Source organism: Saccopteryx bilineata, chromosome 3 (assembly GCF_036850765.1).
Source record: "Saccopteryx bilineata isolate mSacBil1 chromosome 3, mSacBil1_pri_phased_curated, whole genome shotgun sequence".
NCBI lineage: Eukaryota > Metazoa > Chordata > Mammalia > Chiroptera > Emballonuridae > Saccopteryx > Saccopteryx bilineata.
The window spans coordinates 56,978,521-56,991,868 of NC_089492.1; the positions used below are offsets into that span (position 1 = coordinate 56,978,521).

The following is a 13,348-nucleotide window of genomic DNA, read 5'->3' on the forward strand; positions in this document are numbered from 1 at the left end:
CCTGAGTCACGCCTTTAGATTGGCTCCAGAGTCTCAAAGACACATGGGTAGTGATGCCTACACTTAATACAAGATGTTGTCAACCCATTGTTCTGTACTGAATGTTTGTGGATCCCAGGATTCCTATGATATTTTGGTGCTCTAACCTCCAAAGTGATGGTAATTGTAGACGCAATGTGGGGAAGTTAATTAGGTTTAGATGAAGTCATGAGAGTGAGATCCACACGATGGAATTAGTGCTCCACCAGAGGACCATCCCTCCCTCTTTTATTCTCTCTCCCCTATTTTCCCACACCATGTTCATATGAGGACACAGCAAAAAGAGAGCCATCTGCAAGCAAGGCAGGGGGCCCTCACCAAGACAGGATCCGCTGGCACCGTGATCTTGAATTTCCAGCCTCCAAACCTGTGAAAAATAAGTGTCTGTCATTTAAGCCCGCCAGTCTATGGTATTCTGTGATAGCAGCCTGAGCTGACAAAGATATCCAGCATCCAACCAACTGTATCTGTGAATGAGTCTGCAACAACCTGTTCTCAGGCAGAAATTAAAGGGATTTGGTTTTTACTGATGAAGCATAAATATTTAGTTAGGACTTTCAGTGATAACATGCATGGGGGCATTTTTTAATGTTCAAGAGGATTTACAGTTTTAAATAGCTTTGAAAAGTTGTGCTGAGGTATCAGATTTATGTTTTTGGAAGAAATTGCATTTGGGAAGTAATTTTACACCTGGATAAAATATTTTATTTTCCTAACTGAGATATTTGGAATAAGCTTGAGGGACCATTCCAAATGAAATGATAAAAATTTATTTCATAGTTAAAAATATTGTCAACATTTTTAGCCTATCCTACAGAACTTGAGCCTGAGGCTTTGCAAATCATTCAGTTGTCATGTTATCTGCCCAAAACAAAATCTTATCTTTTGAGACATCTGTGTAAGTTGCTGAAATGCTGAAGGACATGCAATTATTCATTGCTATTGTTTCCAGTTTGAATAGGAAAGTAAGAGTAAAACAGCCTTATTTGAGATCATCAAGTAGGATCAGATTATAGAATATATAATTTATAAAACAAGCTTTTTTTTTACATTTTCATTTTAACTTAGATTTTATGCTACTTCAGTGAAAAGATAAGGACTTAATCAATCATTCAAATGCTATTGAAATGTTGACCTGAAACCTATTTACTCTTATTGATCAATGTCACCCTGTTAAATTTAATTTTCTAAATAAAAAATTTAAAAAGTTTTGCAATAATTCCTTAGTGCTTCCAAGAATCCTGGCTGGAATTGACAGCCCAGTACAGCTCAAAAAATTCTCAACTCCCTAAGGTTTCATCTAAGCTATCTATCATTGCACATGTTAGAAGGCATTATTAAATCAGTGCCCACATCTCATTCCTCCAGGACTTTTCACACTGAACGAATATGTCACAGATTAACTGGGAGGCAGCTGATGCAGAACACTGAACACTTTTCCAGACCACAGGTCTGTGGGTTCAGGGATTAAAAAAAAAAACAAACAGAAAAAAAAAAAAAAACAAGAAAGGACTGGCATGTTGGTCAAAAAACGTTCACCTTCTAACTCTAGAAGGTAGAATAGGTCATGACACAACAGCATCCTCCAGTCTGCCTTATCCCCTGCCTGGAAGCAGTATGGACGCTACCTAAAATTCTGAGGAAGAAAGCTTAAAAATATTTGGTCATAAACCAACATCCATAACTACCTTTTGTTTGACCTTTAGGTTTTTTCCAGGTTGCTTCACTATCATAAACAATGCTATAATAACATCCTGGGGCATGAACTTTTTGTTCCTTTTTCCTAGATCCCCACTCTTGAGGAGGCAGTATTTACAGCAGGCCGAAATTTAGAAGAGTAAATCAGTGCTTGGGGAGGAAGGGTGCCACCCAGATCACTGTGATGGAGACAGTTGAGTGTCCACCAAAACCTGTTCTTGCTTTCAGCATGTGGCCAGACTATGGTATTGAGTCTCCCTCTCAGGCATGTGTGACCATGTGACTAAGTTCTCAACCAATCAACTTAAGAATATGGGATCTGCTCTTTCTATAGAGCCCAAATCTTGAGAGTACCTTGACTTCCACCACTATCTTATTTCGCATTTTGGAAACTGAAACCTACCAGAAGGATTCATGAGGAGAAAAGGGAATCAACCCCCACCTCAGCCCGTACACTCTGGACTTCTGCTTCTTCATGAGGTATTAGAAAGAAAGCATCCAATCTGTCTCTACTTCTCATAAGTTCTTACAAATGGAAGGGGGGTGACTTATCTGATTGGTGAGATTAAGCACAAGATTCCCTCTTCACATATGGCTTGGTCTGGTGGCTTTCGTTCTGGGTACTGTCCTATCTTTAAGGTATAAATCTTCTTTTTAGTCATTTTTTCCCCCAGCTAATAAATATACCTGGGTCAAAGGTCAAGGTAGGCCTTTTTAAGCAGATCTGGATTCTGTAAATGACCTTACAAAATCCATGTTTAGATACAACCCTTCATAGCAGCAGACCTCCAGTATAGATTGGGAGAGGAGGAGATAGTTGAGAGCTCATTTTTTACTTCAGGCCCAACATAGTCTTTGTTCAAATCATCAGGTTTCCTGTATTATGATCGTCACCTGTTTCCTGGAGTATCTCACAGTTTGGTTCAGACCTTCAGAGAAAGAAAGGCGCAATTGTTTGGCCCCTTTATACCTAAATGAGAGGCCAACGCCACAGAGAAATATCACAAGGTTCAATAAATACTTATTGCACTATATCACTTCTGCTTAGAGAAATATGAATTTGGACTCATTAAGTAGAGTCATTCTGGAAGGTTATTTGACATAATCTATTAGCAATATTAAAAATGTGCTATGGCTGAGACAGCTACCAGTCCTCCAACAGTTCATGCATCCTCTCAAGTAGGGCAGAGTGACTAATCTAGCCAGAGTCATTTCCCACTCTTCTAACATCTAAGTGAGGCCACATGACTCACCCTCACCAATGGGATGTGAACATCTGGAGGAGCATCAGTTCTGTGTTACTGAGTTTAAGGGATGTGTTCTTCTCATTCTTTGTTTCTGCTTCCACCAGCCTGAAGAAGACCAGCTCGATAAGCCTGGAGACTGTGCCCTGGTGATGGCAGAGCTCAATACTGCCGGAGAGGAGGGAATTAGCAATGCCTACTTTGAAATCTAGGAAATAAACTATTGCTGCATTTGAGCCATTATACTTTTTTAGCCTGTTATAACAGTTAGATCACCTTAATAATAGAAATGTGTAGAATTGTAACCATAAGTCTACTTACAAACATTAGTTCAAGGAAATAATTACAGATATACAAAAAATTTAAGTCCAAGGATGCTATACTTCATCATTTATGATAATGAAATAACCTGGACACAATCTAAAAGTCAAACAAAAGGTAGTTAAGTAAATATAATATTTATGATAGAATATTTTTAAAGCATTTAAAATAAATTTAAATTTTAAATCAAAGGATATAATAATGGTTTTTAAAACAGCTACTTAACACTTGTGAACTAATCACCACATTTCAGCATTGTTCTAACCACTTTAATCTGCACAATAACCCCATTATCTGCCACTTATGGCTAAGAAAACTGAGGCACAAAGGTTAAATAACTTACCAAAGGTCACATAGCTAATAAATGGCAGAGTTAATAAATGCACATATAATATTAGTAAAAATATCTATTAGGTACAAAGATTAAAATGAAGAGAGCAAAATAGATATATATACATTCTTACCTCTGATATTTTGCATGAGTGGACTGGCTGAATTGGGAGTCATTCATACATTATTCAATCATTCAGCCATTCATTCATTCAAAAATACTTGAGTGCACTGTTCCTGAGAACTGAACCGAACTGACCCTATCAGCCTTCCATTTAAGTAAGAGAAACATTAAACATAAATATGTGATAAAATGTTGGCTTGAGAAGTGCTCCGAAGTAAGCCCTAGTAAAAGGCTAGAAATTGATGAAAGGGTAAGGGGAGCACTCACTTCTGAAGATCACCAGAAAACGCCTTTCTAAGGAAGTGATGTTTGGACAGAGGTAAGGAAGCAAATCATGCTGATTCTAAGGAAGGATTCTGTTCCAGGCAGAGGGCAGTGCATAAGCCATGAGGTAGGAACAGTCCTGGAGTGTTTTAGGAATGGCAGGAAGGTGGCTGTAACGGAATGCAAAGAGAGGAAAGTAGGAAGGGACGAGGTTGGGACAGGCAGACCCAGTCCAAAGGTTGAGTTTCCTGGGAAAGATTACGAGGTGGCAACATGTGGGCAGGAAGTTTCTGGAAAAGGATCTCAAGCATCTATACCTACAGATGAGAGAAAGAAGCAGAATTCAGCAGAGGGAATAGCTGAACTGTGGTATATAGCTTAAGCTTGGAGGCTATAACAAACAATACAATGCAGGCTTTGTCCTCCCACATCAACATCAGTAGATGCAAGCTGCCAGGAGAGTGGCCTTCATTTAGGCAACTTCTTGAGCAGAATTTGTAAAAAGAGACTCAACTGAGGGCTGTCAACCCTCCCAGCATCTGAAGAAATTAGTGCTTCAGCCCTGGGGAGATGTATCTGGGCAATGCACCAGAGCATTTGGTACAGGAAGCCATCTGAGGGTATTGAGCAAGAAAGTGACATGACTAAAATTATGTCTTTAAGGATCACACTGGCTGCTGTGTTGAAAATTATTATAGGGACAAGAGCAGAAGCAGGGAGACCAGTTAACAAGTGAGTGACCACTTTGGACATCTGGCCTTGTGCTGTTTAGAAAATAAGCCAGGAAGCGGTGTGAAGGATGATACGTACCTAGAGCAGTCCCTTGGTTAGTCGGAGAGTCGGAGTATCCATGGAGAACTTACCTTACTTTTTCAACATGAACAAGAATGTCTGCAGAAGTTTACACAGATCCCAGGAGGCATCCTCAGTCCTAGTTCAAAGAGACGTCATGATAACTTTCTACACTTACAAAGATAAATTAGTCTAGAAAACTGATGATCTTAAAAAGAAGGACTTGAACCATAGAGGTGCCTCTGCTATCATCTCCCATTAAGAAAACTAAGAAGCATGGCTATTAATAGAATAGACAACATAAACATAACAACAAATGCCAATTTTCCCACCCTGTGGGGAGTCGTTTTTGGTTCAGGCTACAGAAAGCCTTACTTCAGTAATCACAGCAATAGACTTATAGGCAAAATTCAAAACCAAAATTTAACACCAAACCATCGGACATATGAACTCATCAACCGGTAGATTTAACTAGTAGGTATTTTGCCAATTCAAATCTTAAACTATCTCCCCTCAAGAAAGTGCTTCTGAAACTTTTCTGTGTGTGGGAATCACCTTGAATGCTTGTCTAAAATGCAGGTTCCAGACTTCAACCCTGAAGACTTGCTAGAGGTCTGGCAGGGTGCGGCTCAAACAACCAGGGTAATTCTGATGGATGTGGTTGATAAACAACCTTTCCAAAAGATTATCAGCTATCTAAGGGAACATTCGCCAGAAGCAAAAGGCCATTTGCACTTCAGTGTGGTCAACTGGTTTTCTTGGTATGTAGAACAATGATTTGCAATTGTGAATGAATCTGTGGTCATTTGTCACCATAAAGAAATAGCCTCTGCCCAATACAGCTGCATGCCACCCTTCAACATACCGAAGTTTAAAATACTCCTCAGTCACAGAGGCCTGTAAACCCAAGTTTGTAATGTTAGGGTCAGAATACAGCTCAGCTGAAAGTGATTAACTGAAGGAAGTGCCATGGATGAAATCCCTGGAAGACAGGTAATCGCTTGAACTTATCACCACATCTGCTACATTTCATAAGAAAGTTTTGGTTTCACACCCAAAGTGAAAGAATAACTTAAAATCCCATAAATAATGCATTGAAGAGAGAAAAGTTGTTCTAATGCGGTATCTGGAGAGGCCCTGCTAAGATAAAAGGTTCTCTTCAGTGTTTGTCTTGCTGGCAGAGAGCAAGGCGGACAGTGAAGCAGAGTCGTAAGTGACCCAAAAGCGTGTATAAGAAATGAACCAAGGGGAGTGTGGATTTAAAAGCCTCATACAAAGAAAGTGCAGTAAGGTAAAGTCGAGCAAATCTGCAATTCAAGTGATAGAAAAACATGTTTGATTCAATATACTCTACTGCAGTGAACTTGTATGAAATTCAACCTTTTGTCCTAGTGTATTTGGCAAGGTACAAAAATAAACTTGAGGTTAAAACTTTAACATCCTGTCTCTCTTAGACATACAAAAGGACACAATTATCCAGAACAGCTGGTTACAAAGCTTTATTGAAACCTCTAGGAAACTAATATATTCTACTACTAAGCCTAGAAGCTGAAATCTACTATAAATATTGAGTTTCTGATCTAAGATACTTATTAATTCTGGTCAAGATAAAGTCTGGTCTTCTTAAAGGACCGTACAATTAGTGTTAGAGCATTCTTTTGTGATTCTTATGTGAGCAGACATTTAAAACAGCCTTCTGACCAAAATTCTATCATCAAACATAAAAAGAGAGAAAGAGACTGTCGTTTGATAAAAGACCTGATATAGAAAATTACATTTAATATTGAAACAGTCAATTTTTAATTATCTACAAGAATCAAGAAATGAAAAAGAACAAAATAGTTAATACTTAACTTTGATATTCATAATATTTTGTAGATTTGTCTTGTCATTTGTTTCTTTCTTAGAAAACTACTGCCATTAGGATATTTTTTACTTTTTTATTCTGAGCACTTTCAAACTGAATAAGGATTGGCCCAGAGAAGAAGGTGTCAGGATAAATCATTTTGAGATTTAAAGCTCATCCTTAATCCTCTGGAATCAGCATATGAAAGTTAAATATAGAACTGCCACTTCCATCTTTGATAGGGTAACTAGGAGACTTGCCCTCCCACCAAAAACAACTATAAAACTAGACAAAATTTATGAAGCAATTGCTTTCAGGCAATGAAAAATAGGTGCACAGAACTATGATCTTTGAGAGGAGGAAAACAAACAAATAAGTTCCACAATAACCCCAATTTTCTGCCTAGGGGTATATTTCTTCAGAGTCAGGGAGGTGGAGCCCAAGGCAGAAGCAATTTCCATGAACTGAAAAGAACATGACAGAATTCTGGACCACTGAGGCAGCAGGAATTTGCAGGGCAGACTGTTAGAGAAGTGGGATAGAGAAGCACAGAGCGCCTGACCTGTGGTGATGTAGTGACTAAAGCGTCGACCTAGAATGCTGAGGTTGCTGGTTCAAGACCCTGGCCTTGCCTGGTCAATGCACATATGCTTCCTGCTCCTCTCTCCTGTCTCCTCTCTCTCTAAAAATGAATAAATAAAATCTAAAAAAAGAGAGAGAGGCACAAGAGGATCACTGCATAAAGACCTTGGCCAATGGTGTACTATGTCTCTGTAGGGTACATGTTCAACTCAGAGAACTACATTTGCAAGGCAAGACTATAGAAAGCCTAGTAAAGATTACTTGCCTTAGGGCTGAGAAGGTATGATGACAGCAAAGATTATAGGGTGCTGAAAGACACTGGAGCTCCAATAGAGACAGAGTAGAGCTTGCTCACCAAGTGACCACAGCCTTGAGTAAGAACCAACCTCCAACACTAAGACCAAATAGATTCTCCTAATATAGAATATAAAGAAGACCAACAGGACAAAAAGAACTCACTATTTAGCTGGTTAACAAAACAAAACTTGATACCCTTTAAACTTACTGGGTGAGTTTAACAACACATTGTACACAGCAAAAATAAGTGCTTAACTTTAATGACAAATAAGTAGAACATTTAAAATATGAAGATAAAGAAAATTGGATAAAGGAAATATAGAGTCAATCATCTGTGAGGCAACAACAAGCAGTCTAAATGCAACTGGAGTTTCAGAAAGAGAGAGAGGGAAAATGAGGCAGAAATACATTTGAAGAAATAAAGTCACATGTATTTGGTGAAAAACAAAAACTTATAGATTTAAGAAGCTAGGAAAACCTGCCTGGCCTGTGGTGGTGCAGTGGATTAAATGTTGACCTAGAATGCTCCTGAGGTTGCCAGTTTGAAACCCTGGACTTGGGCAGTCAAGGCACATATGACAAGCAATCAAGGAGCAACTAAAGTGAAGCAACTATGTGTTGATATTTCTCGCTCCCCCACCCTTATCTCTCCTCTCTCTGTAAAATCAGTAAAGATAATCTTGGAAAAAAGAGGAAGGAGAAGAAGAGGAAGAAGAAGGAAGGAAGGAAGGAAGGAAGGAAGGAAGGAAGGAAGGAAGGAAGGAAGGAAGGAAGGAAGGAAGGAAGGGAGGAAGGAAAAAGCAGCTAAGAAAACCTAAGCAGAATAAAGGTAAAGTGTAACACATCTGGGCACGTTGTTGTCAAAATACTGAACGTGACAAAAAAAAAAATCTGAAAAGTATTCAGAAGAGAAAAGACAGTTTTCTTGAGAAAAATAATAATGTTTATAGACTTGTCATCAGAAATGATAAAAGGCAGAAGAGCTTTATATGTTTATAATGCTTTAAAAAATTGCTAATCTACAAATCAATGTTCAGTGAAAATATTCCTCAAAACTGGAGACAACATAAGAAACATTTTCAGAAAGAAAATAGCTGAAAGAATTAATCAGCAACAGACCTGCTTGCAAAAATAAAATTGTTACCAAAGGACCACAATTCACAAAGAATGAAGAACACTGGAAATTTTAAATATATGGGTAAATATAAACCAATATTTTATTTTTTCAACTACTTTAAAGATAACTGATATAATAAAATAATAATAATTATTATAATTACAATAATGTGGGATCTATAACATGTAGAAGTATAATATGTGACAAAAATAACAAAAAGGATACAATTGGTAAAATGAAAGTATAATGTACCGTAATATATCACTACATTATATGTGACGTGATATACAAAGTTAGCTGGTAGGGTTAATGATGCTTACCGTAAACCTAGAGGAATTACTGAGAAAAAAAACAAAAACAGAGCCATAGTTAATATATTAATAGAGGAAATAAAATATATTTTTATGATTGTGCATGGATTATATGCTAGCCCCTATGCTAGGTACTCTACATATAGTACCTTATTTGTTCTAAAGGGGGGAAAAATGCAATCTATTTCCATTTCAAAGCTGAGCCTTAGAGCAATTTGTTGATTTGTCCTGGATAATCTGAGGCAATCACTGGAAGTAGAACCTGAGTACCTCTGAATGCAGACCAGTGTTTCTCAACTGCCTGTCTGCAGATCCATCTACCTGAAATTTCATGGTGGTCTGCGAAAGAGTTAACCACCTTAATGTTGTATGAAGATTATAGACTTGATGACTTTAGTGTGTTTGTTTATGTTGAGGGTGATTTCTGTCTTAGTGGTCCCGAAATAATTATCCTATTTTCATTGTTCCCCAAGTGTAAAAAAGATAAAAACTACCAGACTATCCAACATCAGAGCCTGTGGCGTTTATAGCTTTATCTCATTCTTACTTTTCCTCTAGTGACGTTTCCTTTGGAAAGGGTTTCTATCAATATGTCCTGCAAAAATATATGGACTGTAAAACTAATCAATTAGGTTTCAGCCAAAAGGAAAAAAATCTGTCACTCAAAGATTTAAATCAGGCTAAAAATTTGACAATGGAAGCATCGTGTTTTATTCTAATGATGCCTCTTCTGCTGAACTAGGTCACAGGTGACCACTCAAAGCACTTTGGGAAGAAATAAATCAGGGACACAGAATATAATTTGTTATTCTATAGAATATCAGTTTTGGCAACTCAATCTCTAAATGAGCTCTGTGTATCAAAGAAGCTCATTCACTGTAACAGAAGTACTTTCTGTCACTTGTGTTCTGGCCAAGAGCCACCTACCCTGCTTGTCAAACCAAATGCTTCTCACAAGGTCATCAACAAAGTCACCCTTAAGTGATTGGGCACAGATTATTATTACATAAATACTTTCGTGGCTGGCTATGGAAATGCTAAAAGCTGGTGTTCACTAAACAATCTTAGAAACTGCTTTCATGCTTATAAATAGAAAATAATACTACATTTGTCCTGTTGAGCAATCATTTAGTTGCCAACAGAATACAGTTTATCATCAGCAAAATACAGAATATGCTTGCCAAAGAAGATGGAAATTGCACTATAATTTCTTGCTTCTGACTGGACTTTGATGATTTCGTCTTAGGGACTCCAACTAATGATCATACCACCGTGCTCTGAATTAATACAAGTAGAATATAATCATATTTCTTTCAGAGTTACAGGATCACTATACAGGTAAGTGAAGCATAGATTACATCATATAATTAACATGTAAACAATTGTGATTCAAGTCTAGAAATATTTGTGAGAGTTTGTATTCTTTAAGCAAAAATGATCACTAGTATTACTACACAAATCACAAGTCGGAGAGGAATGATGATGACATGGCGATTCTCGGTATTTCAGCACAGTCAACTGTGAGCTGCTTTCAGGAAATGCTTGGCTGTTAAGAAATGCCAGCTTTGCAACTTCACTTTAGGAAAGAAAAATGTTCTTTTGGCATCAATTTGGCTCCATTCTTCCAACTCACTAACCTCTATTACTCAGGTGTACTCAGTGTCTACTTCTTCTTGGAGAGATGTAAGAAGAGTCAAAGACTAAATAACTTTGTGTGTTTTTTCTCCCTGTTTTTTTTCCAAGTCTGCTTTCCCAAACCCAGGTGATCTACTTTCTCTACATACAGAATTGTCTATGGGAAATTTATAAGAACGGAATACACGATGTGTAGTCTTTTGTGTCTAGATACATTCTCTTGGCATAATGTTTTCGAGGTCCATCCCAGCTGTAGCACGTATAAGCAGTCCTTTTCATTGGTAAACAGCATTCCACTGTATAAAAACACACATTTTGTTCTTCTAGTAACCACTTGATAGACATTTGGATTGCCTCCAGTTTGAGGCTTTTGTGAATAATGCTGCTATGAACATCAGTACAAGATTTTCTGTGGACATGAGTTTTCAGTTCTGTTGGGTAGAAATCTAGATGTGGAATTACTGAGCTGTATCACAAGTTTAATTTTTGAGAAAGAAGCCAACCCATTTTCTAATATGGTTATGCAATTTCCCATGCCTATCAACAATATATGAAGATTCTATATTTCCACATTTTCACCAAGTGTTGGTATTTTTAGTCTTTTTTTATTATAGCCATTTGTATAGGGTGTGTGATGGCATCACATTGTTATTTAAAAGTGAAATTTCCTAATGACAAATGATATTGAGCATCTTTTCATGTGCTTTTCCACTTCTCATACATCTTATATTGAAAATATCTGTTCATGTCTTTTGCCTTTTTAAAAAATTGGATTCTATTACTTAGGTGCTAAGAATAAACATACTTGTCTTTATATATTCGAGATTCAAATATTTCATAAAATATAGGATATACAAATATTTTTCCTCAGGTTAGTCTTTTCATTTTCTTCATGGGAGCTTTCAAAGAGCAAAAGGTTTTACTGTGATGAAATCCAACAATCCATTTTCTTGTGTATGGATTTAGATTTTGATATAATAGCTAAGATTTGTATGTCTAATCCAAGGCCACAATAATTTTCTCCTATATTTTCTTCTGGAAGTTTTAGTTTTAGGTCTTCTTTTTAGGTCTAGGGTCCCTTTTGAGTTAAATTTTGTGTATGATGTGAAATAAAAGTCTATTTGTTTTTTTTGCTTATGTAATTCAATTGTAAGACTATACTTTCAGGGATCATTTCTATAGTTTGTAATTCAATTGTTACAGACTCCTTTTTGTTGAAATGATGGTTTTTTTCTCATTAAAATGCCTTTACACGGTTCACCAAAAGTAACTGGCCAGCACCAAAATAGCTAAAACAGTCTTTAAAAAAAAGAATGAATTGGAAAGAATGAAACAATCCATTATTATGGCTTAGTACATAGCTGTGGTAATTAAATGGGGTGTATTAGTATAGCCAGCAAGGAAGCACAGATTAAAACCACAATGAGATATCACTGTTAATCTTTAAGAATGGCTACAGTATAAAAATGGTGGCAAATCAAATATTGGAAAGGATGTAGAGAAGTTGGATCATTCATACATTACTGGTAGAAGCGTAAAATAACACAACACTCTGGAAAATATTTTGCTAATTTTCTAAAAAAAACTAAGTATGCAATGCCATAAACCCAGGAATTCCACCATGGGTATTCACCCCAGAAAAATGAAAACTTATGTTCACTCACTCAAAAACCTATACACACTGTTCTTGGCAAACTTTTCTGTAATAACAAAAAATGGAAACAACCAAAATGTTTTCAAGAGGTGATTGATTAAACTGGTACATTCATTTCACTGACTACTACTCAGTAAGAAAAAGGAAAAACTATTAATATACTTCACAACTTGAATAAATATCCAGAGAATTATGCTAAGTGAAAAAAATCAAATCCTAAAATGGCATATACATATATATATGCATATATATACTGTGTATATAATTTTATTTATATAACATTCTTGAAGTGATAAAATTATAGAAATGGGGAACAGATTAATCATTGCCAGAGATCAGGAATGAGGGGGAAGAGAAATGGGTGTGACTAAAAGCAACAGGAGGGATATTTGTGGTGATGAAACGCTCTATATCTTATGAATGCTCTATATAGTTTTGCAAGATGTTACCATTGGCAAAACTAAGAAAAAATACATAGAATTTTTCTGTATTATTATTCTTTAATTATTTTTTATTCTTCAATTAGAGTTGACATATAATATATTAGTTTCAGCTCTATTACAACTACACATGAATCTTTATTTCTAAGTAAAAACGTTTAATTATTTAAAAAATCAATTCATCTTTAGTGTAATAGTTTATTTCTAGACCCTGGATTCAGTTCTGTTCATTTAAATATTTACTTTTATGCAAATTCTATACTGTTTTACTTCGTTGTAAGTTTTGAAATTTGATTCTAACTTTGCCCTTATTTTTCAGAATTATTTTGGCAATTCCAGTCCCTTTGCATTTCTATATATTAGAACCATCATATCAATTTCTACAAAAAAATGTCTGCTGGAATTTTAGTAGAGACCTGTTGAATCTATCAATCAATTTGAGAATTGACATCTTAACTATTTTTTCCAATCCATAAACATGGAATATTGATTTACTTATTTATATCTTTTAAAATTTTCTCAGTAGTATTTTATAGTTTCAGTGTACTAGTCTTTTTTTTGTTCAATTTATCCTAAATATTTGTTCTTTTTGATGCTATTGTGAATTAATTATTTTCTTAATTTCATTTTTGGATTTTCTGTTTTGTTTTTTGC

At 36.2% G+C, this 13,348-nt stretch overlaps 1 pseudogene; it reads left to right on the forward strand.

Moving 5' to 3' along the window:
- Positions 1-11,751: 11,751 nt before the first annotated feature.
- Positions 11,752-11,824, forward strand: LOC136332586 (small nucleolar RNA U3; annotated as a pseudogene).
- Positions 11,825-13,348: the final 1,524 nt, after the last annotated feature.